Genomic DNA, 26,050 nt, shown 5'->3' on the forward strand with positions numbered 1-26,050 from the left:
GCGACTGTTCAGCGACAGACAAGTCGCATCGGCTGAAAGTAGGCCAGAATGTCAGTCCATGTTGGAGCAGGTTTAGATACAGTCTAAAGTATAGATCTCAAAGTCTGTGCACAGAATTTAGCAAGGGCCTCGCACCTTCTGATGCATCAGGTAGGTGCACAATAGCATAGCCTAACCCTCTGTACTTTGGTCTATATTGATGCGGGACATAGACAGCCAGCTGATGACCAATCCATTAGTGCAATGGATGGCTGGAAGCATTTGTCTTTGCCTTTGCAATACCACAGAAGCAATGCATGGTCAATGTACAGCAATGACACACCTGTGTGAACAGCCAGGAGACCCCCCCCCCCCCCCCCCCCATGTTATGTTACATAGTTACATAGTTAGTACGGTCGAAAAAAGACATATGTCCATCAAGTTCAACCAGGGAATTAAGGGGTAGGGGTGTGGCGCGATATTGGGGAAGGGATGAGATTTTATATTTCTTCATAAGCATTAATCTTATTTTGTCAATTAGGAACATTCAGCACCCACCCGCTATCAAGGCAGCTGCCTATCATGTCATGCCCTACCTGCACAGGTGTGCTGGCTACTCAAATGATCCAATTAAGGAGGCCATTTAGTCAGCAGCAGCAGAAGTCCTGTGCCTGGACGCTCCAACAGCGGCCAGACACAAGCAGAAGCAGAAGCAGCAGAAGCAGCAGCAGCACCACCTTTTGTTTTTTGGCTGCAGCAGCAGCAAGGCCCACAGGGCTGGCTAGCTGGCTAGCCAGCAAGCAGGTAGCAATGAAAGTAGGAATCTTTCTTTTTAACCCTGTAAGGGGGTGGTGCACTGTACCCGAAGATACTGCCATATCGGGTCAATGCATAGGGCGACGGAAGCAAGCTTCGAAATCGGCCCCCGTTCTCAAAAATCCATTTAATATATGGTCCCCAGATAGGGGACGTATCAGATATTAAACTGATAAGAACAGATACTACACTTGATCTTAGCCAAAAGGCCGAGAAGCGATAACCGTGAAAGGGGCGGGCCCAACAAGGTGCCCTTCATGGGCACTATCACTGCTTGCTGTCAGGGAGGCTGCCAGACAATTTTCCATGCACACTCTGGGCTGGGGGGCAGTCAACCACCAGTACACACAGCAGAACCTAAACCCATACCATTATTGCTAAGCAGCAAGACAGGGGCCCATTGCACTCCCACGGGGCCTTTTTAAATGCAATCCATAACCCGGATTTGCCAGGAACCCTTCTTACTCCTCCTACTTGCATGTGACACTGGGCTTAGGATCTGCATAGGAAACACACACACAAGCACACACCTACCTTTGTTGCCTGCAGATGCCTCCTTGGCTGTCCCCAAACGGTATCAAACCAACACCCACGGGAAGCTGTAAGCATAGAGGACATGCCTGCACCCCATTGGACTTACCTGTGTGGGTTAAACCCGGGTTATTTGACAACCTATGGCGGTGATGGTTCTGCTCAGGCAGAGCAGTGCTGATGCTCCTCATAAAGCTGTCGCTGCTGTGAAGGTTCTAGGTGACATCACAAATCCCTATGGTTACATACACAACAAAGCTGGGTTGTTGTTGTTTACACTCTGCAAGGCCTGTGGAAGTGAGTGACATCATAGCACTGTAGTTCTGAGGGTTCTAGATGGATGCAACAATCTCCTGTTGCTTCTATGAAGGCCATAATAGACGACATCACCAAACAGCTCCATAGTCACATACACAGCAAAGGAGAGATGTTGTTTACACCTAGTGATGTCAGTGGTATTGAGTGACATCACAGCACAGTGCTAAGGCTCCTGGGCCTGGACACAGCAGCGGCTGCAATATCTCAACGGAGAATACGTTTATATATATGTGTGTGTGTGCGCGTATATATATATATATATATATATATATATATATATATATATATATATTTCTCCGCCGAAATCACTTTTAAACCCATTTCCACCTTTTTTTCCCTTCTCTTCCTCTTACTTTTTTTTCACGTTTTTTTACGTTTTTCTCCTTTTCGCCTCTTTTCTGGGCGTATTATTCTTCTTTTTCTTCTTTTTTTTCGTCTAATGCATACCCCATCAGTGCAGCAATGCTTATTCAATACCGCCAGCAGATGGAGACACTGGGGGATAATTTTCTAAGGATTTATACTGATTTTTCCTGTCTGAATTTGTCGCACAGAAAGTTGCAGGCCAAATATGTGTGACATTTCTGCGACTTTAGCTTCTAGAGCATTTTTACAACATTATACATAGGTGCTGAATACATAAAAAGCGACTGTTCAGCGACAGACAAGTCGCATCGGCTGAAAGTAGGCCAGAATGTCAGTCCATGTTGGAGCAGGTTTAGATACAGTCTAAAGTATAGATCTCAAAGTCTGTGCACAGAATTTAGCAAGGGCCTCGCACCTTCTGATGCATCAGGTAGGTGCACAATAGCATAGCCTAACCCTCTGTACTTTGGTCTATATTGATGCGGGACATAGACAGCCAGCTGATGACCAATCCATTAGTGCAATGGATGGCTGGAAGCATTTGTCTTTGCCTTTGCAATACCACAGAAGCAATGCATGGTCAATGTACAGCAATGACACACCTGTGTGAACAGCCAGGAGACCCCCCCCCCCCCCATGTTATGTTACATAGTTACATAGTTAGTACGGTCGAAAAAAGACATATGTCCATCAAGTTCAACCAGGGAATTAAGGGGTAGGGGTGTGGCGCGATATTGGGGAAGGGATGAGATTTTATATTTCTTCATAAGCATTAATCTTATTTTGTCAATTAGGAACATTCAGCACCCACCCGCTATCAAGGCAGCTGCCTATCATGTCATGCCCTACCTGCACAGGTGTGCTGGCTACTCAAATGATCCAATTAAGGAGGCCATTTAGTCAGCAGCAGCAGAAGTCCTGTGCCTGGACGCTCCAACAGCGGCCAGACACAAGCAGAAGCAGAAGCAGCAGAAGCAGCAGCAGCACCACCTTTTGTTTTTTGGCTGCAGCAGCAGCAGCAAGGCCCACAGGGCTGGCTAGCTGGCTAGCCAGCAAGCAGGTAGCAATGAAAGTAGGAATCTTTCTTTTTAACCCTGTAAGGGGGTGGTGCACTGTACCCGAAGATACTGCCATATCGGGTCAATGCATAGGGCGACGGAAGCAAGCTTCGAAATCGGCCCCCGTTCTCAAAAATCCATTTAATATATGGTCCCCAGATAGGGGACGTATCAGATATTAAACTGATAAGAACAGATACTACACTTGATCTTAGCCAAAAGGCCGAGAAGCGATAATCGTGAAAGGGGCGGGCCCAACAAGGTGCCCTTCATGGGCACTATCACTGCTTGCTGTCAGGGAGGCTGCCAGACAATTTTCCATGCACACTCTGGGCTGGAGGGCAGTCAACCACCAGTACACACAGCAGAACCTAAACCCATACCATTATTGCTAAGCAGCAAGACAGGGGCCCATTGCACTCCCACGGGGCCTTTTTAAATGCAATCCATAACCCGGATTTGCCAGGAACCCTTCTTACTCCTCCTACTTGCATGTGACACTGGGCTTAGGATCTGCATAGGAAACACACACACAAGCACACACCTACCTTTGTTGCCTGCAGATGCCTCCTTGGCTGTCCCCAAACGGTATCAAACCAACACCCACGGGAAGCTGTAAGCATAGAGGACATGCCTGCACCCCATTGGACTTACCTGTGTGGGTTAAACCCGGGTTATTTGACAACCTATGGCGGTGATGGTTCTGCTCAGGCAGAGCAGTGCTGATGCTCCTCATAAAGCTGTCGCTGCTGTGAAGGTTCTAGGTGACATCACAAATCCCTATGGTTACATACACAACAAAGCTGGGTTGTTGTTGTTTACACTCTGCAAGGCCTGTGGAAGTGAGTGACATCATAGCACTGTAGTTCTGAGGGTTCTAGATGGATGCAACAATCTCCTGTTGCTTCTATGAAGGCCATAATAGACGACATCACCAAACAGCTCCATAGTCACATACACAGCAAAGGAGAGATGTTGTTTACACCTAGTGATGTCAGTGGTATTGAGTGACATCACAGCACAGTGCTAAGGCTCCTGGGCCTGGACACAGCAGCGGCTGCAATATCTCAACGGAGAATACGTTTATATATATGTGTGTGTGTGCGCGTATATATATATATATATATATATTTCTCCGCCGAAATCACTTTTAAACCCATTTCCACCTTTTTTTCCCTTCTCTTCCTCTTACTTTTTTTTCACGTTTTTTTACGTTTTTCTCCTTTTCGCCTCTTTTCTGGGCGTATTATTCTTCTTTTTCTTCTTTTTTTTCGTCTAATGCATACCCCATCAGTGCAGCAATGCTTATTCAATACCGCCAGCAGATGGAGACACTGGGGGATAATTTTCTAAGGATTTATACTGATTTTTCCTGTCTGAATTTGTTGCACAGAAAGTTGCAGGCCAAATATGTGTGACATTTCTGCGACTTTAGCTTCTAGAGCATTTTTACAACATTATACATAGGTGCTGAATACATAAAAAGCGACTGTTCAGCGACAGACAAGTCGCATCGGCTGAAAGTAGGCCAGAATGTCAGTCCATGTTGGAGCAGGTTTAGATACAGTCTAAAGTATAGATCTCAAAGTCTGTGCACAGAATTTAGCAAGGGCCTCGCACCTTCTGATGCATCAGGTAGGTGCACAATAGCATAGCCTAACCCTCTGTACTTTGGTCTATATTGATGCGGGACATAGACAGCCAGCTGATGACCAATCCATTAGTGCAATGGATGGCTGGAAGCATTTGTCTTTGCCTTTGCAATACCACAGAAGCAATGCATGGTCAATGTACAGCAATGACACACCTGTGTGAACAGCCAGGAGACCCCCCCCCCCCCCATGTTATGTTACATAGTTACATAGTTAGTACGGTCGAAAAAAGACATATGTCCATCAAGTTCAACCAGGGAATTAAGGGGTAGGGGTGTGGCGCGATATTGGGGAAGGGATGAGATTTTATATTTCTTCATAAGCATTAATCTTATTTTGTCAATTAGGAACATTCAGCACCCACCCGCTATCAAGGCAGCTGCCTATCATGTCATGCCCTACCTGCACAGGTGTGCTGGCTACTCAAATGATCCAATTAAGGAGGCCATTTAGTCAGCAGCAGCAGAAGTCCTGTGCCTGGACGCTCCAACAGCGGCCAGACACAAGCAGAAGCAGAAGCAGCAGAAGCAGCAGCAGCACCACCTTTTGTTTTTTGGCTGCAGCAGCAGCAAGGCCCACAGGGCTGGCTAGCTGGCTAGCCAGCAAGCAGGTAGCAATGAAAGTAGGAATCTTTCTTTTTAACCCTGTAAGGGGGTGGTGCACTGTACCCGAAGATACTGCCATATCGGGTCAATGCATAGGGCGACGGAAGCAAGCTTCGAAATCGGCCCCCGTTCTCAAAAATCCATTTAATATATGGTCCCCAGATAGGGGACGTATCAGATATTAAACTGATAAGAACAGATACTACACTTGATCTTAGCCAAAAGGCCGAGAAGCGATAACCGTGAAAGGGGCGGGCCCAACAAGGTGCCCTTCATGGGCACTATCACTGCTTGCTGTCAGGGAGGCTGCCAGACAATTTTCCATGCACACTCTGGGCTGGGGGGCAGTCAACCACCAGTACACACAGCAGAACCTAAACCCATACCATTATTGCTAAGCAGCAAGACAGGGGCCCATTGCACTCCCACGGGGCCTTTTTAAATGCAATCCATAACCCGGATTTGCCAGGAACCCTTCTTACTCCTCCTACTTGCATGTGACACTGGGCTTAGGATCTGCATAGGAAACACACACACAAGCACACACCTACCTTTGTTGCCTGCAGATGCCTCCTTGGCTGTCCCCAAACGGTATCAAACCAACACCCACGGGAAGCTGTAAGCATAGAGGACATGCCTGCACCCCATTGGACTTACCTGTGTGGGTTAAACCCGGGTTATTTGACAACCTATGGCGGTGATGGTTCTGCTCAGGCAGAGCAGTGCTGATGCTCCTCATAAAGCTGTCGCTGCTGTGAAGGTTCTAGGTGACATCACAAATCCCTATGGTTACATACACAACAAAGCTGGGTTGTTGTTGTTTACACTCTGCAAGGCCTGTGGAAGTGAGTGACATCATAGCACTGTAGTTCTGAGGGTTCTAGATGGATGCAACAATCTCCTGTTGCTTCTATGAAGGCCATAATAGACGACATCACCAAACAGCTCCATAGTCACATACACAGCAAAGGAGAGATGTTGTTTACACCTAGTGATGTCAGTGGTATTGAGTGACATCACAGCACAGTGCTAAGGCTCCTGGGCCTGGACACAGCAGCGGCTGCAATATCTCAACGGAGAATACGTTTATATATATGTGTGTGTGTGCGCGTATATATATATATATATATATATATATATATATATATATATATTTCTCCGCCGAAATCACTTTTAAACCCATTTCCACCTTTTTTTCCCTTCTCTTCCTCTTACTTTTTTTTCACGTTTTTTTACGTCTTTCTCCTTTTCGCCTCTTTTCTGGGCGTATTATTCTTCTTTTTCTTCTTTTTTTTCGTCTAATGCATACCCCATCAGTGCAGCAATGCTTATTCAATACCGCCAGCAGATGGAGACACTGGGGGATAATTTTCTAAGGATTTATACTGATTTTTCCTGTCTGAATTTGTCGCACAGAAAGTTGCAGGCCAAATATGTGTGACATTTCTGCGACTTTAGCTTCTAGAGCATTTTTACAACATTATACATAGGTGCTGAATACATAAAAAGCGACTGTTCAGCGACAGACAAGTCGCATCGGCTGAAAGTAGGCCAGAATGTCAGTCCATGTTGGAGCAGGTTTAGATACAGTCTAAAGTATAGATCTCAAAGTCTGTGCACAGAATTTAGCAAGGGCCTCGCACCTTCTGATGCATCAGGTAGGTGCACAATAGCATAGCCTAACCCTCTGTACTTTGGTCTATATTGATGCGGGACATAGACAGCCAGCTGATGACCAATCCATTAGTGCAATGGATGGCTGGAAGCATTTGTCTTTGCCTTTGCAATACCACAGAAGCAATGCATGGTCAATGTACAGCAATGACACACCTGTGTGAACAGCCAGGAGACCCCCCCCCCCCCCCCCATGTTATGTTACATAGTTACATAGTTAGTACGGTCGAAAAAAGACATATGTCCATCAAGTTCAACCAGGGAATTAAGGGGTAGGGGTGTGGCGCGATATTGGGGAAGGGATGAGATTTTATATTTCTTCATAAGCATTAATCTTATTTTGTCAATTAGGAACATTCAGCACCCACCCGCTATCAAGGCAGCTGCCTATCATGTCATGCCCTACCTGCACAGGTGTGCTGGCTACTCAAATGATCCAATTAAGGAGGCCATTTAGTCAGCAGCAGCAGAAGTCCTGTGCCTGGACGCTCCAACAGCGGCCAGACACAAGCAGAAGCAGAAGCAGCAGAAGCAGCAGCAGCACCACCTTTTGTTTTTTGGCTGCAGCAGCAGCAAGGCCCACAGGGCTGGCTAGCTGGCTAGCCAGCAAGCAGGTAGCAATGAAAGTAGGAATCTTTCTTTTTAACCCTGTAAGGGGGTGGTGCACTGTACCCGAAGATACTGCCATATCGGGTCAATGCATAGGGCGACGGAAGCAAGCTTCGAAATCGGCCCCCGTTCTCAAAAATCCATTTAATATATGGTCCCCAGATAGGGGACGTATCAGATATTAAACTGATAAGAACAGATTTTTTTTTTTTTTTTTTTTTTTTTTTTTTTTTTTTTTTTTAGCCCTCAGAACTCACTCAGAGTTCCAAGATCTTATTTGGAACTCAATTTTGTGTTCATCATCAGGTAACATGTTTTTATTTCTTTTCTTAAACACTAATGAAACAAAATAGAACATTTAAAAACAAAATAAGAAACAACATAAAATAGCAAAACCAAACATTACTTTCTAATTAAGCAAAACCAAATTAGAAGGTCATCCCCTTCCTCCATGCAAACACCATTAGAAAGTCTATCAGTCCTCGACTGATATTGCCATTTGCTATATCTTTCTTAACTTGAGACGCTAACCAGCCTGGAATTTTATACGTTTCAACAAAACGGTTCATGTCTGCCTTGAAAGAAAAATAGACTTTATCCCGAGCTTCTTCCTCCCGGTTCTTCAAGCCTATCTTTAGATCCATCATATCTTTGTCAAACGTTTTTCTTTCTGCTTCCGACAAATTTTCCAACAAACCACCAAGCACACCAAAATACTGCACTGGCACATACACTTCCTCCTCTCTCTTCTTCTTCTGCTCTGTAGGTCTTCTAGTTGGAACCTGCTCCACTTCTGGTTCTTTCACTTCAGCTGGTTCCTCTCTGCTTCTTTTTACAGCTACCTTTTTCTCTGAATTTTTCTCAGACTTTTTCTTAGGACACGAGCCAAGCAGATGGCCCTCCTCACCACACAGATGGCATTTCCGTTTCTTTTGACAATTTTCCACGTCGTGACCCTCCTCTTGACACTTGAAACACCACAAAAACGTGCAATCCTCCTTTCTGTGACCGTACTGTTTACATTTGCGGCAAAAATCTTGCATGCCAGAAAAATACAGATCCCCGTTCACAGAACCAATTTTAAACCGTCCTGGGGGTATCACTAACTTGCCATCTGCCATTTTAAATTTCACATGGAACCTCCACTTGGTGGTCCATAGTCCATATTGATTAAATACCTTGCCTTTAGGCAGAACACTGTCACAGAATCGAGACAAAAAGGTAACGATATCCTCCTCCGAAGTATATGGGCTATACATCCTTATAGTCACCAATCGTTCTCTACGTGGGAAATGTGGAACTATCTCCACCCCTTCCAAAACCGGACATACCTTCTTTTGCTGCAATATGTTCCAAAATGACTCATAGTCCTCTTCAGAAGCCAGCACCACGTCGTAGTATCCACTTCTGGGAAACTCAAGCATGGATAGGATTTGCTCCCTCTTGACTTCCAGCAACTTAAACAGCACTTCTTCCACGACAAAGACAAGGCCTCTTTCCTTCTTCCGGACATCGAGCAGGGAAATACGAACTCCATTCCGAAGTCTCGCAAAAGGCGGCACGCCTTCCGAAGAAAAACCGCAATCTTCCTCCATGTCCATGATGTCCAGACACCTCCCCCACCGAAGTAGGTAGGTGGGGATCGCCTCCCGTTGTCTGGGGACTAAGCCGGCTCCCTGATAGCAGCAGGGGGGTGAATTCCCTCCGTTAAGAAGGACGATCCCCCCAGGCAAAGGAGCCGGGTACCCCAGACACCCTCTGGCCAGACCAAGTGAGCAGAACTACACTTGATCTTAGCCAAAAGGCCGAGAAGCGATAACCGTGAAAGGGGCGGGCCCAACAAGGTGCCCTTCATGGGCACTATCACTGCTTGCTGTCAGGGAGGCTGCCAGACAATTTTCCATGCACACTCTGGGCTGGGGGGCAGTCAACCACCAGTACACACAGCAGAACCTAAACCCATACCATTATTGCTAAGCAGCAAGACAGGGGCCCATTGCACTCCCACGGGGCCTTTTTAAATGCAATCCATAACCCGGATTTGCCAGGAACCCTTCTTACTCCTCCTACTTGCATGTGACACTGGGCTTAGGATCTGCATAGGAAACACACACACAAGCACACACCTACCTTTGTTGCCTGCAGATGCCTCCTTGGCTGTCCCCAAACGGTATCAAACCAACACCCACGGGAAGCTGTAAGCATAGAGGACATGCCTGCACCCCATTGGACTTACCTGTGTGGGTTAAACCCGGGTTATTTGACAACCTATGGCGGTGATGGTTCTGCTCAGGCAGAGCAGTGCTGATGCTCCTCATAAAGCTGTCGCTGCTGTGAAGGTTCTAGGTGACATCACAAATCCCTATGGTTACATACACAACAAAGCTGGGTTGTTGTTGTTTACACTCTGCAAGGCCTGTGGAAGTGAGTGACATCATAGCACTGTAGTTCTGAGGGTTCTAGATGGATGCAACAATCTCCTGTTGCTTCTATGAAGGCCATAATAGACAACATCACCAAACAGCTCCATAGTCACATACACAGCAAAGGAGAGATGTTGTTTACACCTAGTGATGTCAGTGGTATTGAGTGACATCACAGCACAGTGCTAAGGCTCCTGGGCCTGGACACAGCAGCGGCTGCAATATCTCAACGGAGAATACGTTTATATATATGTGTGTGTGTGCGCGTATATATATATATATATATATATATATATATATATATATATATATATTTCTCCGCCATAATCACTTTTAAACCCATTTCCACCTTTTTTTCCCTTCTTTTCCTCTTACTTTTTTTTCACGTTTTTTTACGTTTTTCTCCTTTTCGCCTCTTTTCTGGGCGTATTATTCTTCTTTTTCTTCTTTTTTTTCGTCTAATGCATACCCCATCAGTGCAGCAATGCTTATTCAATACCGCCAGCAGATGGAGACACTGGGGGATAATTTTCTAAGGATTTATACTGATTTTTCCTGTCTGAATTTGTCGCACAGAAAGTTGCAGGCCAAATATGTGTGACATTTCTGCGACTTTAGCTTCTAGAGCATTTTTACAACATTATACATAGGTGCTGAATACATAAAAAGCGACTGTTCAGCGACAGACAAGTCGCATCGGCTGAAAGTAGGCCAGAATGTCAGTCCATGTTGGAGCAGGTTTAGATACAGTCTAAAGTATAGATCTCAAAGTCTGTGCACAGAATTTAGCAAGGGCCTCGCACCTTCTGATGCATCAGGTAGGTGCACAATAGCATAGCCTAACCCTCTGTACTTTGGTCTATATTGATGCGGGACATAGACAGCCAGCTGATGACCAATCCATTAGTGCAATGGATGGCTGGAAGCATTTGTCTTTGCCTTTGCAATACCACAGAAGCAATGCATGGTCAATGTACAGCAATGACACACCTGTGTGAACAGCCAGGAGACCCCCCCCCCCCCATGTTATGTTACATAGTTACATAGTTAGTACGGTCGAAAAAAGACATATGTCCATCAAGTTCAACCAGGGAATTAAGGGGTAGGGGTGTGGCGCGATATTGGGGAAGGGATGAGATTTTATATTTCTTCATAAGCATTAATCTTATTTTGTCAATTAGGAACATTCAGCACCCACCCGCTATCAAGGCAGCTGCCTATCATGTCATGCCCTACCTGCACAGGTGTGCTGGCTACTCAAATGATCCAATTAAGGAGGCCATTTAGTCAGCAGCAGCAGAAGTCCTGTGCCTGGACGCTCCAACAGCGGCCAGACACAAGCAGAAGCAGAAGCAGCAGAAGCAGCAGCAGCACCACCTTTTGTTTTTTGGCTGCAGCAGCAGCAGCAAGGCCCACAGGGCTGGCTAGCTGGCTAGCCAGCAAGCAGGTAGCAATGAAAGTAGGAATCTTTCTTTTTAACCCTGTAAGGGGGTGGTGCACTGTACCCGAAGATACTGCCATATCGGGTCAATGCATAGGGCGACGGAAGCAAGCTTCGAAATCGGCCCCCGTTCTCAAAAATCCATTTAATATATGGTCCCCAGATAGGGGACGTATCAGATATTAAACTGATAAGAACAGATACTACACTTGATCTTAGCCAAAAGGCCGAGAAGCGATAACCGTGAAAGGGGCGGGCCCAACAAGGTGCCCTTCATGGGCACTATCACTGCTTGCTGTCAGGGAGGCTGCCAGACAATTTTCCATGCACACTCTGGGCTGGGGGGCAGTCAACCACCAGTACACACAGCAGAACCTAAACCCATACCATTATTGCTAAGCAGCAAGACAGGGGCCCATTGCACTCCCACGGGGCCTTTTTAAATGCAATCCATAACCCGGATTTGCCAGGAACCCTTCTTACTCCTCCTACTTGCATGTGACACTGGGCTTAGGATCTGCATAGGAAACACACACACAAGCACACACCTACCTTTGTTGCCTGCAGATGCCTCCTTGGCTGTCCCCAAACGGTATCAAACCAACACCCACGGGAAGCTGTAAGCATAGAGGACATGCCTGCACCCCATTGGACTTACCTGTGTGGGTTAAACCCGGGTTATTTGACAACCTATGGCGGTGATGGTTCTGCTCAGGCAGAGCAGTGCTGATGCTCCTCATAAAGCTGTCGCTGCTGTGAAGGTTCTAGGTGACATCACAAATCCCTATGGTTACATACACAACAAAGCTGGGTTGTTGTTGTTTACACTCTGCAAGGCCTGTGGAAGTGAGTGACATCATAGCACTGTAGTTCTGAGGGTTCTAGATGGATGCAACAATCTCCTGTTGCTTCTATGAAGGCCATAATAGACGACATCACCAAACAGCTCCATAGTCACATACACAGCAAAGGAGAGATGTTGTTTACACCTAGTGATGTCAGTGGTATTGAGTGACATCACAGCACAGTGCTAAGGCTCCTGGGCCTGGACACAGCAGCGGCTGCAATATCTCAACGGAGAATACGTTTATATATATGTGTGTGTGTGCGCGTATATATATATATATATATATATATATATATATATATATTTCTCCGCCGAAATCACTTTTAAACCCATTTCCACCTTTTTTTCCCTTCTCTTCCTCTTACTTTTTTTTCACGTTTTTTTACGTCTTTCTCCTTTTCGCCTCTTTTCTGGGCGTATTATTCTTCTTTTTCTTCTTTTTTTTCGTCTAATGCATACCCCATCAGTGCAGCAATGCTTATTCAATACCGCCAGCAGATGGAGACACTGGGGGATAATTTTCTAAGGATTTATACTGATTTTTCCTGTCTGAATTTGTCGCACAGAAAGTTGCAGGCCAAATATGTGTGACATTTCTGCGACTTTAGCTTCTAGAGCATTTTTACAACATTATACATAGGTGCTGAATACATAAAAAGCGACTGTTCAGCGACAGACAAGTCGCATCGGCTGAAAGTAGGCCAGAATGTCAGTCCATGTTGGAGCAGGTTTAGATACAGTCTAAAGTATAGATCTCAAAGTCTGTGCACAGAATTTAGCAAGGGCCTCGCACCTTCTGATGCATCAGGTAGGTGCACAATAGCATAGCCTAACCCTCTGTACTTTGGTCTATATTGATGCGGGACATAGACAGCCAGCTGATGACCAATCCATTAGTGCAATGGATGGCTGGAAGCATTTGTCTTTGCCTTTGCAATACCACAGAAGCAATGCATGGTCAATGTACAGCAATGACACACCTGTGTGAACAGCCAGGAGACCCCCCCCCCCCCCCATGTTATGTTACATAGTTACATAGTTAGTACGGTCGAAAAAAGACATATGTCCATCAAGTTCAACCAGGGAATTAAGGGGTAGGGGTGTGGCGCGATATTGGGGAAGGGATGAGATTTTATATTTCTTCATAAGCATTAATCTTATTTTGTCAATTAGGAACATTCAGCACCCACCCGCTATCAAGGCAGCTGCCTATCATGTCATGCCCTACCTGCACAGGTGTGCTGGCTACTCAAATGATCCAATTAAGGAGGCCATTTAGTCAGCAGCAGCAGAAGTCCTGTGCCTGGACGCTCCAACAGCGGCCAGACACAAGCAGAAGCAGAAGCAGCAGAAGCAGCAGCAGCACCACCTTTTGTTTTTTGGCTGCAGCAGCAGCAAGGCCCACAGGGCTGGCTAGCTGGCTAGCCAGCAAGCAGGTAGCAATGAAAGTAGGAATCTTTCTTTTTAACCCTGTAAGGGGGTGGTGCACTGTACCCGAAGATACTGCCATATCGGGTCAATGCATAGGGCGACGGAAGCAAGCTTCGAAATCGGCCCCCGTTCTCAAAAATCCATTTAATATATGGTCCCCAGATAGGGGACGTATCAGATATTAAACTGATAAGAACAGATTTTTTTTTTTTTTTTTTTTTTAGCCCTCAGAACTCACTCAGAGTTCCAAGATCTTATTTGGAACTCAATTTTGTGTTCATCATCAGGTAACATGTTTTTATTTCTTTTCTTAAACACTAATGAAACAAAATAGAACATTTAAAAACAAAATAAGAAACAACATAAAATAGCAAAACCAAACATTACTTTCTAATTAAGCAAAACCAAATTAGAAGGTCATCCCCTTCCTCCATGCAAACACCATTAGAAAGTCTATCAGTCCTCGACTGATATTGCCATTTGCTATATCTTTCTTAACTTGAGACGCTAACCAGCCTGGAATTTTATACGTTTCAACAAAACGGTTCATGTCTGCCTTGAAAGAAAAATAGACTTTATCCCGAGCTTCTTCCTCCCGGTTCTTCAAGCCTATCTTTAGATCCATCATATCTTTGTCAAACGTTTTTCTTTCTGCTTCCGACAAATTTTCCAACAAACCACCAAGCACACCAAAATACTGCACTGGCACATACACTTCCTCCTCTCTCTTCTTCTTCTGCTCTGTAGGTCTTCTAGTTGGAACCTGCTCCACTTCTGGTTCTTTCACTTCAGCTGGTTCCTCTCTGCTTCTTTTTACAGCTACCTTTTTCTCTGAATTTTTCTCAGACTTTTTCTTAGGACACGAGCCAAGCAGATGGCCCTCCTCACCACACAGATGGCATTTCCGTTTCTTTTGACAATTTTCCACGTCGTGACCCTCCTCTTGACACTTGAAACACCACAAAAACGTGCAATCCTCCTTTCTGTGACCGTACTGTTTACATTTGCGGCAAAAATCTTGCATGCCAGAAAAATACAGATCCCCGTTCACAGAACCAATTTTAAACCGTCCTGGGGGTATCACTAACTTGCCATCTGCCATTTTAAATTTCACATGGAACCTCCACTTGGTGGTCCATAGTCCATATTGATTAAATACCTTGCCTTTAGGCAGAACACTGTCACAGAATCGAGACAAAAAGGTAACGATATCCTCCTCCGAAGTATATGGGCTATACATCCTTATAGTCACCAATCGTTCTCTACGTGGGAAATGTGGAACTATCTCCACCCCTTCCAAAACCGGACATACCTTCTTTTGCTGCAATATGTTCCAAAATGACTCATAGTCCTCTTCAGAAGCCAGCACCACGTCGTAGTATCCACTTCTGGGAAACTCAAGCATGGATAGGATTTGCTCCCTCTTGACTTCCAGCAACTTAAACAGCACTTCTTCCACGACAAAGACAAGGCCTCTTTCCTTCTTCCGGACATCGAGCAGGGAAATACGAACTCCATTCCGAAGTCTCGCAAAAGGCGGCACGCCTTCCGAAGAAAAACCGCAATCTTCCTCCATGTCCATGATGTCCAGACACCTCCCCCACCGAAGTAGGTAGGTGGGGATCGCCTCCCGTTGTCTGGGGACTAAGCCGGCTCCCTGATAGCAGCAGGGGGGTGAATTCCCTCCGTTAAGAAGGACGATCACCCCAGACACCCTCTGGCCAGACCAAGTGAGCAGAACTACACTTGATCTTAGCCAAAAGGCCGAGAAGCGATAACCGTGAAAGGGGCGGGCCCAACAAGGTGCCCTTCATGGGCACTATCACTGCTTGCTGTCAGGGAGGCTGCCAGACAATTTTCCATGCACACTCTGGGCTGGGGGGCAGTCAACCACCAGTACACACAGCAGAACCTAAACCCATACCATTATTGCTAAGCAGCAAGACAGGGGCCCATTGCACTCCCACGGGGCCTTTTTAAATGCAATCCATAACCCGGATTTGCCAGGAACCCTTCTTACTCCTCCTACTTGCATGTGACACTGGGCTTAGGATCTGCATAGGAAACACACACACAAGCACACACCTACCTTTGTTGCCTGCAGATGCCTCCTTGGCTGTCCCCAAACGGTATCAAACCAACACCCACGGGAAGCTGTAAGCATAGAGGACATGCCTGCACCCCATTGGACTTACCTGTGTGGGTTAAACCCGGGTTATTTGACAACCTATGGCGGTGATGGTTCTGCTCAGGCAGAGCAGTGCTGATGCTCCTCATAAAGCTGTCGCTGCTGTGAAGGTTCTAGGTGACATCACAAATCCCTATGGTTACATACACAACAAAGCTGGGTTGTTGTTGTTTACACTCTGCAAGGCCTGTGGAAGTGAGTGACATCATAGCACTGTAGTTCTGAGGGTTCTAGATGGATGCAACAATCTCCTGTTGCTTCTATGAAGGCCATAATAGACAACATCACCAAACAGCTCCATAGTCACATACACAGCAAAGGAGAGATGTTGTTTACACCTAGTGATGTCAGTGGTATTGAGTGACATCACAGCACAGTGCTAAGGCTCCTGGGCCTGGACACAGCAGCGGCTGCAATATCTCAACGGAGAATACGTTTATATATATGTGTGTGTGTGCGCGTATATATATATATATATATATATATATATATATATATATATATATATATATATATATTTCTCCGCCGAAATCACTTTTAAACCCATTTCCACCTTTTTTTCCCTTCTTTTCCTCTTACTTTTTTTTCACGTTTTTTTACGTTTTTCTCCTTTTCGCCTCTTTTCTGGGCGTATTATTCTTCTTTTTCTTCTTTTTTTTCGTCTAATGCATACCCCATCAGTGCAGCAATGCTTATTCAATACCGCCAGCAGATGGAGACACTGGGGGATAATTTTCTAAGGATTTATACTGATTTTTCCTGTCTGAATTTGTCGCACAGAAAGTTGCAGGCCAAATATGTGTGACATTTCTGCGACTTTAGCTTCTAGAGCATTTTTACAACATTATACATAGGTGCTGAATACATAAAAAGCGACTGTTCAGCGACAGACAAGTCGCATCGGCTGAAAGTAGGCCAGAATGTCAGTCCATGTTGGAGCAGGTTTAGATACAGTCTAAAGTATAGATCTCAAAGTCTGTGCACAGAATTTAGCAAGGGCCTCGCACCTTCTGATGCATCAGGTAGGTGCACAATAGCATAGCCTAACCCTCTGTACTTTGGTCTATATTGATGCGGGACATAGACAGCCAGCTGATGACCAATCCATTAGTGCAATGGATGGCTGGAAGCATTTGTCTTTGCCTTTGCAATACCACAGAAGCAATGCATGGTCAATGTACAGCAATGACACACCTGTGTGAACAGCCAGGAGACCCCCCCCCCCCATGTTATGTTACATAGTTACATAGTTAGTACGGTCGAAAAAAGACATATGTCCATCAAGTTCAACCAGGGAATTAAGGGGTAGGGGTGTGGCGCGATATTGGGGAAGGGATGAGATTTTATATTTCTTCATAAGCATTAATCTTATTTTGTCAATTAGGAACATTCAGCACCCACCCGCTATCAAGGCAGCTGCCTATCATGTCATGCCCTACCTGCACAGGTGTGCTGGCTACTCAAATGATCCAATTAAGGAGGCCATTTAGTCAGCAGCAGCAGAAGTCCTGTGCCTGGACGCTCCAACAGCGGCCAGACACAAGCAGAAGCAGAAGCAGCAGAAGCAGCAGCAGCACCACCTTTTGTTTTTTGGCTGCAGCAGCAGCAAGGCCCACAGGGCTGGCTAGCTGGCTAGCCAGCAAGCAGGTAGCAATGAAAGTAGGAATCTTTCTTTTTAACCCTGTAAGGGGGTGGTGCACTGTACCCGAAGATACTGCCATATCGGGTCAATGCATAGGGCGACGGAAGCAAGCTTCGAAATCGGCCCCCGTTCTCAAAAATCCATTTAATATATGGTCCCCAGATAGGGGACGTATCAGATATTAAACTGATAAGAACAGATACTACACTTGATCTTAGCCAAAAGGCCGAGAAGCGATAACCGTGAAAGGGGCGGGCCCAACAAGGTGCCCTTCATGGGCACTATCACTGCTTGCTGTCAGGGAGGCTGCCAGACAATTTTCCATGCACACTCTGGGCTGGGGGGCAGTCAACCACCAGTACACACAGCAGAACCTAAACCCATACCATTATTGCTAAGCAGCAAGACAGGGGCCCATTGCACTCCCACGGGGCCTTTTTAAATGCAATCCATAACCCGGATTTGCCAGGAACCCTTCTTACTCCTCCTACTTGCATGTGACACTGGGCTTAGGATCTGCATAGGAAACACACACACAAGCACACACCTACCTTTGTTGCCTGCAGATGCCTCCTTGGCTGTCCCCAAACGGTATCAAACCAACACCCACGGGAAGCTGTAAGCATAGAGGACATGCCTGCACCCCATTGGACTTACCTGTGTGGGTTAAACCCGGGTTATTTGACAACCTATGGCGGTGATGGTTCTGCTCAGGCAGAGCAGTGCTGATGCTCCTCATAAAGCTGTCGCTGCTGTGAAGGTTCTAGGTGACATCACAAATCCCTATGGTTACATACACAACAAAGCTGGGTTGTTGTTGTTTACACTCTGCAAGGCCTGTGGAAGTGAGTGACATCATAGCACTGTAGTTCTGAGGGTTCTAGATGGATGCAACAATCTCCTGTTGCTTCTATGAAGGCCATAATAGACAACATCACCAAACAGCTCCATAGTCACATACACAGCAAAGGAGAGATGTTGTTTACACCTAGTGATGTCAGTGGTATTGAGTGACATCACAGCACAGTGCTAAGGCTCCTGGGCCTGGACACAGCAGCGGCTGCAATATCTCAACGGAGAATACGTTTATATATATGTGTGTGTGTGCGCGTATATATATATATATATATATATATATATATATATATATATTTCTCCGCCGAAATCACTTTTAAACCCATTTCCACCTTTTTTCCCTTCTCTTCCTCTTACTTTTTTTTCACGTTTTTTTACGTTTTTCTCCTTTTCGCCTCTTTTCTGGGCGTATTATTCTTCTTTTTCTTCTTTTTTTTCGTCTAATGCATACCCCATCAGTGCAGCAATGCTTATTCAATACCGCCAGCAGATGGAGACACTGGGGGATAATTTTCTAAGGATTTATACTGATTTTTCCTGTCTGAATTTGTCGCACAGAAAGTTGCAGGCCAAATATGTGTGACATTTCTGCGACTTTAGCTTCTAGAGCATTTTTACAACATTATACATAGGTGCTGAATACATAAAAAGCGACTGTTCAGCGACAGACAAGTCGCATCGGCTGAAAGTAGGCCAGAATGTCAGTCCATGTTGGAGCAGGTTTAGATACAGTCTAAAGTATAGATCTCAAAGTCTGTGCACAGAATTTAGCAAGGGCCTCGCACCGTCTGATGCATCAGGTAGGTGCACAATAGCATAGCCTAACCCTCTGTACTTTGGTCTATATTGATGCGGGACATAGACAGCCAGCTGATGACCAATCCATTAGTGCAATGGATGGCTGGAAGCATTTGTCTTTGCCTTTGCAATACCACAGAAGCAATGCATGGTCAATGTACAGCAATGACACACCTGTGTGAACAGCCAGGAGACCCCCCCCCCCCCCCCCCATGTTATGTTACATAGTTACATAGTTAGTACGGTCGAAAAAAGACATATGTCCATCAAGTTCAACCAGGGAATTAAGGGGTAGGGGTGTGGCGCGATATTGGGGAAGGGATGAGATTTTATATTTCTTCATAAGCATTAATCTTATTTTGTCAATTAGGAACATTCAGCACCCACCCGCTATCAAGGCAGCTGCCTATCATGTCATGCCCTACCTGCACAGGTGTGCTGGCTACTCAAATGATCCAATTAAGGAGGCCATTTAGTCAGCAGCAGCAGAAGTCCTGTGCCTGGACGCTCCAACAGCGGCCAGACACAAGCAGAAGCAGAAGCAGCAGAAGCACCACCTTTAGTTTTTTGGCTGCAGCAGCAGCAAGGCCCACAGGGCTGGCTAGCTGGCTAGCCAGCAAGCAGGTAGCAATGAAAGTAGGAATCTTTCTTTTTAACCCTGTAAGGGGGTGGTGCACTGTACCCGAAGATACTGCCATATCGGGTGAATGCATAGGGCGACGGAAGCAAGCTTCGAAATCGGCCCCCGTTCTCAAAAATCCATTTAATATATGGTCCCCAGATAGGGGACGTATCAGATATTAAACTGATAAGAACAGATACTACACTTGATCTTAGCCAAAAGGCCGAGAAGCGATAACCGTGAAAGGGGCGGGCCCAACAAGGTGCCCTTCATGGGCACTATCACTGCTTGCTGTCAGGGAGGCTGCCAGACAATTTTCCATGCACACTCTGGGCTGGGGGGCAGTCAACCACCAGTACACACAGCAGAACCTAAACCCATACCATTATTGCTAAGCAGCAAGACAGGGGCCCATTGCACTCCCACGGGGCCTTTTTAAATGCAATCCATAACCCGGATTTGCCAGGAACCCTTCTTACTCCTCCTACTTGCATGTGACACTGGGCTTAGGATCTGCATAGGAAACACACACACAAGCACACACCTACCTTTGTTGCCTGCAGATGCCTCCTTGGCTGTCCCCAAACGGTATCAAACCAACACCCACGGGAAGCTGTAAGCATAGAGGACATGCCTGCACCCCATTGGACTTACCTGTGTGGGTTATACCCGGGTTATTTGACAACCTATGGCGGTGATGGTTCTGCTCAGGCAGAGCAGTGCTGATGCTCCTCATAAAGCTGTCGCTGCTGTGAAGGTTCTAGGTGACATCACAAATCCCTATGGTTACATACACAACAAAGCTGGGTTGTTGTTGTTTACACTCTGCAAGGCCTGTGGAAGTGAGTGACATCATAGCACTGTAGTTCTGAGGGTTCTAGATGGATGCAACAATCTCCTGTTGCTTCTATGAAGGCCATAATAGACGACATCACCAAACAGCTCCATAGTCACATACACAGCAAAGGAGAGATGTTGTTTACACCTAGTGATGTCAGTGGTATTGAGTGACATCACAGCACAGTGCTAAGGCTCCTGGGCCTGGACACAGCAGCGGCTGCAATATCTCAACGGAGAATACGTTTATATATATGTGTGTGTCACGATGCCGGCTGGCAGGTAGTGGATCCTCTGTGCCAGAGAGGGATTGGCGTGGACCGTGCTAGTGGATCGGTTCTAAGTCACTACTGGTTTTCACCAGAGCCCGCCGCAAAGCGGGATGGTCTTGCTGCGGCGGTAGTGACCAGGTCGTATCCACTAGCAACGGCTCTACCTCTCTGGCTGCTGAAGATAGGCGCGGTACAAGGGAGTAGACAGAAGCAAGGTCGGACGTAGCAGAAGGTCGGGGCAGGCAGCAAGGATCGTAGTCAGGGGCAACGGCAGGAGGTCTGGAACACAGGCTAGGAACACACTAGGAAACGCTTTCACTGGCACGATGGCAACAAGATCCGGCGAGGGAGTGAAGGGGAAGTGAGATGATATAGGGAAGTGCACAGGTGATAACACTAATTGGAACCACTGCGCCAATCAGCGGCGCAGTGGCCCTTTAAATCGCAAAGACCCGGCGCGCGCGCGCCCTAGGGAGCGGGGCCGCGCGCGCCGGGACAGGACAGACGGAGAGCGAGTCAGGTACGGGAGCCGGGGTGCGCATCGCGAGCGGGCGCTACCCGCATCGCGAATCGCATCCCGGCTGGAGGCGGTATCGCAGCGCCCCGGGTCAGTGGAACTGACCGGAGCGCTGCAGTGAGAAGAGTGTAGCGAGCGCTCCGGGGAGGAGCGGGGACCCGGAGCGCTCGGCGTAACAGTACCCCCCCCTTGGGTCTCCCCCTCTTCTTGGGGCCTGAGAACCTGAGGACCAGACTTTTGTCCAGGATATTGTCCTCAGGTTCCCAGGACCTCTCTTCGGGACCACAACCCTCCCAATCCACTAAAAAGAAGGTTTTCCCTCTGACCTTTTTAGATGCTAAAATCTCTTTGACGGAGAAGATGTCCGAGGAGCCGGAGACAGGAGTGGGAGGAACAGATTTGGGAGAGAAACGGTTAATGATAAGTGGTTTAAGAAGAGAAACGTGAAAGGCATTAGGAATACGAAGAGAAGGAGGAAGAAGAAGTTTGTAAGAGACAGGATTAATCTGGCGCAAAATTTTGAAAGGACCAAGATAGCGTGGTCCCAACTTATAGCTAGGGACACGGAAGCGGACATATTTAGCGGAGAGCCATACCTTGTCTCCAGGGGAAAAAATGGGAGGAGCTCTTCTTTTCTTATCCGCAAATTTCTTCATGCGTGAAGAAGCCTGTAAGAGAGAATTTTGGGTCTCTCTCCATATGATGGAAAGATCACGAGAAATTTCATCCACAGCGGGCAGACCAGAGGGCAAGGGGGTAGGGAGGGGAGGAAGAGGGTGACGGCCGTACACCACGAAAAATGGGGATTTGGAGGAAGATTCAGAGACTCTGAAATTATACGAGAATTCGGCCCAAGGTAGAAGATCTGCCCAGTCATCCTGGCGGGAGGAAACAAAATGTCGTAAATAATCACCCAAGACCTGGTTAATTCTTTCTACTTGTCCATTGGATTGAGGATGATATGCAGAAGAAAAATTTAATTTAATCTTGAGTTGTTTACAGAGAGCCCTCCAGAATTTAGACACGAATTGGACGCCTCTATCCGAGACGATCTGCGTAGGCAACCCGTGAAGACGAAAAATGTGTACAAAAAATTGTTTAGCCAACTGAGGCGCTGAAGGAAGACCAGGAAGAGGGATGAAATGTGCCATTTTGGAGAATCGATCAACGACCACCCAAATAACAGTGTTGCCATGGGATGGGGGTAAGTCAGTAATAAAATCCATACCAATCAGAGACCAAGGCTGTTCGGGGACAGGCAGAGGATGAAGAAAACCAGCGGGCTTCTGGCGAGGAGTCTTATCCCGGGCACAGATAGTGCAGGCTCGCACAAAGTCCACCACATCAGTCTCTAGAGTCGGCCACCAATAGAAGCGAGAGATGAGTTGCACAGATTTCTTGATGCCCGCATGACCTGCGAGATGGGAGGAGTGACCCCATTTGAGGATTCCGAGGCGTTGGCGTGGAGAAACAAAGGTCTTTCCTGGAGGAGTTTGCCTGATGGAGGCTGGAGAAGTGGAAATCAGGCAGTCAGGAGGAATGATGTGTTGAGGAGAGAGTTCAACTTCAGAAGCATCTGAGGAACGAGAGAGAGCATCGGCCCTAATGTTCTTATCGGCAGGCCGAAAGTGAATTTCAAAATTAAATCGGGCAAAGAACAGAGACCACCTGGCCTGACGAGGATTCAGCCGTTGGGCAGACTGGAGGTAGGAGAGGTTCTTGTGATCGGTGTAAATAATAACTGGAAATCTTGATCCCTCCAGCAGATGCCTCCATTCCTCAAGTGCTAATTTAATGGCTAGAAGCTCTCGATCCCCGATGGAGTAGTTCCTCTCCGCCGGAGAGAAGGTCCTAGAAAAAAACCCACAAGTAACAGCATGCCCGGAAGAGTTTTTTTGTAGAAGGACAGCTCCAGCTCCCACTGAGGAGGCATCAACCTCCAATAGAAAGGGTTTAGATGGGTCAGGTCTGGAGAGCACGGGAGCCGAAGAAAAGGCAGACTTGAGCCATTTAAAGGCGTCTTCCGCTTGAGGAGGCCAAGACTTGGGATCGGCATTTTTTTTGGTTAAAGCCACAATAGGAGCCACAACGGTAGAAAAATGTGGAATAAATTGCCTGTAATAATTGGCGAACCCCAAAAAACGTTGGATGGCACGGAGTCCGGAGGGGCGTGGCCAATCTAAGACGGCAGAGAGTTTGTCTGGATCCATTTGTAGTCCCTGGGCAGAGACCAAGTATCCTAGGAAAGGAAGAGATTGGCATTCAAACAGACATTTCTCTATTTTGGCATAGAGTTGATTGTCACGAAGTCTCTGAAGAACCATACGGACATGCTGGCGGTGTTCTTCTAGATTGGCAAAAAAAATCAGGATATCGTCCAGATATACAACAACACAGGAGTATAGGAGATCACGAAAAATTTCATTAACAAAGTCTTGGAAGACGGCAGGGGCGTTGCACAGGCCAAAGGGCATGACCAGATACTCAAAGTGTCCATCTCTGGTGTTAAATGCCGTTTTCCATTCATCCCCCTCTCTGATGCGGATGAGATTATAAGCACCTCTTAAGTCCAGTTTGGTAAAAATGTGGGCACCTTGGAGGCGATCAAAGAGTTCAGAGATGAGGGGTAGGGGGTAGCGGTTCTTAACCGTGATTTTATTAAGACCGCGGTAGTCAATGCAAGGACGTAGAGAGCCATCTTTTTTGGACACAAAGAAAAATCCGGCTCCGGCAGGAGAGGAGGATTTACGGATAAAGCCCTTTTTTAAATTTTCCTGGACGTATTCAGACATGGCAAGAGTCTCTGGGACGGACAGAGGATAGATTCTGCCCCGGGGTGGAGTAGTGCCCGGGAGGAGGTCAATAGGACAATCATAAGGCCTGTGAGGAGGTAGAGTCTCAGCTTGTTTTTTGCAAAAAACGTCCGCAAAGTCCATATAGGCCTTAGGGAGACCGGTTACAGGAGGAACCACAGAGTCACGGCAAGGGTTACTGGGAACCGGTTTTAGGCAGTCCTTGGAACAAGAGGGCCCCCAACTCCTGATCTCCCCAGTGGACCAATCCAGGGTTGGGGAATGGAGTTGAAGCCAGGGAAGTCCAAGGAGAATTTCAGAAGTGCAATTGGGGAGGACCAAAAGTTCAATCCTCTCGTGATGAGATCCGATGCACATTAGAAGGGGCTCCGTGCGGAAACGTATGGTACAGTCCAATCTTTCATTGTTTACACAATTGATGTAGAGGGGTCTGGCGAGACTGGTCACCGGGATGTTGAACTTGTTGACGAGAGAGGCCAAAATAAAATTTCCTGCAGATCCGGAGTCCAAGAAGGCCACAGCAGAGAAGGAGAAGGCAGAGGCAGACATCCGCACAGGCACAGTAAGACGTGGAGAAGCAGAGTAGACATCAAGGACTGTCTCACCTTTGTGCGGAGTCAGCGTACGTCTTTCCAGGCGGGGAGGACGGATAGGACAATCCTTCAGGAAGTGTTCGGTACTAGCACAGTACAGGCAGAGATTCTCCATGCGGCGTCGTGTCCTCTCTTGAGGTGTCAGGCGAGACCGGTCGACCTGCATAGCCTCCACGGCGGGAGGCACAGGAACAGATTGCAGGGGACCAGAGGAGAGAGGAGCCGGGGAGAAGAAACGCCTCGTGCGAACAGAGTCCATATCCTGGCGGAGCTCCTGACGCCTTTCGGAAAAACGCATGTCAATGCGAGTGGCTAGGTGAATGAGTTCATGTAGATTAGCAGGGATTTCTTGTGCGGCCAGAACATCTTTAATGTTGCTGGATAGGCCTTTTTTAAAGGTCGCGCAGAGTGCCTCATTATTCCAGGATAATTCTGAAGCAAGAGTACGGAATTGTACGGCATACTCGCCAACGGAAGAATTACCCTGGACCAGGTTCAACAGGGCAGTCTCAGCAGAAGAGGCTCGGGCAGGTTCCTCAAAGACACTTCGAATTTCCGAGAAGAAGGAGTGTACAGAGGCAGTGACGGGGTCATTGCGGTCCCAGAGCGGTGTGGCCCAAGACAGGGCTTTTCCAGACAGAAGGCTGACTACGAAAGCCACCTTAGACCTTTCAGTGGGGAACTGGTCCGACATCATCTCCAAGTGCAATGAACATTGGGAAAGAAAGCCACGGCAAAACTTAGAGTCCCCATCAAATTTATCCGGCAAGGATAGTCGTAGTCCAGAAGTGGCCACTCGCTGCGGAGGAGGTGCAGGAGCTGGCGGAGGAGATGATTGCTGGAGCTGTGGTAGTAACTGTTGTAGCATAACAGTCAGTTGAGACAGCTGTTGGCCTTGTTGCGCTATCTGTTGTGACTGCTGGGCGACCACCGTGGTGAGGTCAGCGACAACTGGCAGAGGAACTTCAGCGGGATCCATGGCCGGATCTACAGTCACGATGCCGGCTGGCAGGTAGTGGATCCTCTGTGCCAGAGAGGGATTGGCGTGGACCGTGCTAGTGGATCGGTTCTAAGTCACTACTGGTTTTCACCAGAGCCCGCCGCAAAGCGGGATGGTCTTGCTGCGGCGGTAGTGACCAGGTCGTATCCACTAGCAACGGCTC

At 47.0% G+C, this 26,050-nt stretch overlaps 6 non-coding genes and 3 pseudogenes across 6 annotated transcripts; all 9 read right to left on the reverse strand.

Moving 5' to 3' along the window:
• Positions 1 to 825: 825 nt before the first annotated feature.
• LOC130335802 (U2 spliceosomal RNA) lies at positions 826 to 1,016 on the reverse strand. The gene has a single exon (XR_008877353.1). It is a non-coding gene; the product is annotated as a U2 spliceosomal RNA (small nuclear RNA).
• Positions 1,017 to 3,112: 2,096 nt separating this feature from the next.
• On the reverse strand, positions 3,113 to 3,303 carry LOC130335803 (U2 spliceosomal RNA). The gene has a single exon (XR_008877354.1). It is a non-coding gene; the product is annotated as a U2 spliceosomal RNA (small nuclear RNA).
• Positions 3,304 to 5,372: 2,069 nt separating this feature from the next.
• Positions 5,373 to 5,563, reverse strand: LOC130335805 (U2 spliceosomal RNA). The gene has a single exon (XR_008877356.1). It is a non-coding gene; the product is annotated as a U2 spliceosomal RNA (small nuclear RNA).
• Positions 5,564 to 7,655: 2,092 nt separating this feature from the next.
• LOC130335749 (U2 spliceosomal RNA) lies at positions 7,656 to 7,882 on the reverse strand (annotated as a pseudogene).
• A 3,638-nt stretch (positions 7,883 to 11,520) lies between these two features.
• LOC130335807 (U2 spliceosomal RNA) lies at positions 11,521 to 11,711 on the reverse strand. Its single transcript, XR_008877357.1, has one exon. It is a non-coding gene; the product is annotated as a U2 spliceosomal RNA (small nuclear RNA).
• Positions 11,712 to 13,797: 2,086 nt separating this feature from the next.
• LOC130335748 (U2 spliceosomal RNA) lies at positions 13,798 to 14,005 on the reverse strand (annotated as a pseudogene).
• A 1,414-nt stretch (positions 14,006 to 15,419) lies between these two features.
• LOC130335758 (U2 spliceosomal RNA) lies at positions 15,420 to 15,526 on the reverse strand (annotated as a pseudogene).
• A 2,101-nt stretch (positions 15,527 to 17,627) lies between these two features.
• On the reverse strand, positions 17,628 to 17,818 carry LOC130335808 (U2 spliceosomal RNA). The gene has a single exon (XR_008877358.1). It is a non-coding gene; the product is annotated as a U2 spliceosomal RNA (small nuclear RNA).
• Positions 17,819 to 19,899: 2,081 nt separating this feature from the next.
• On the reverse strand, positions 19,900 to 20,090 carry LOC130335724 (U2 spliceosomal RNA). The gene has a single exon (XR_008877297.1). It is a non-coding gene; the product is annotated as a U2 spliceosomal RNA (small nuclear RNA).
• Between the last annotated feature and the right edge of the window lie 5,960 nt (positions 20,091 to 26,050).

Source organism: Hyla sarda, unplaced genomic scaffold, assembly GCF_029499605.1.
Source record: "Hyla sarda isolate aHylSar1 unplaced genomic scaffold, aHylSar1.hap1 scaffold_456, whole genome shotgun sequence".
Classification (NCBI taxonomy): domain Eukaryota; kingdom Metazoa; phylum Chordata; class Amphibia; order Anura; family Hylidae; genus Hyla; species Hyla sarda.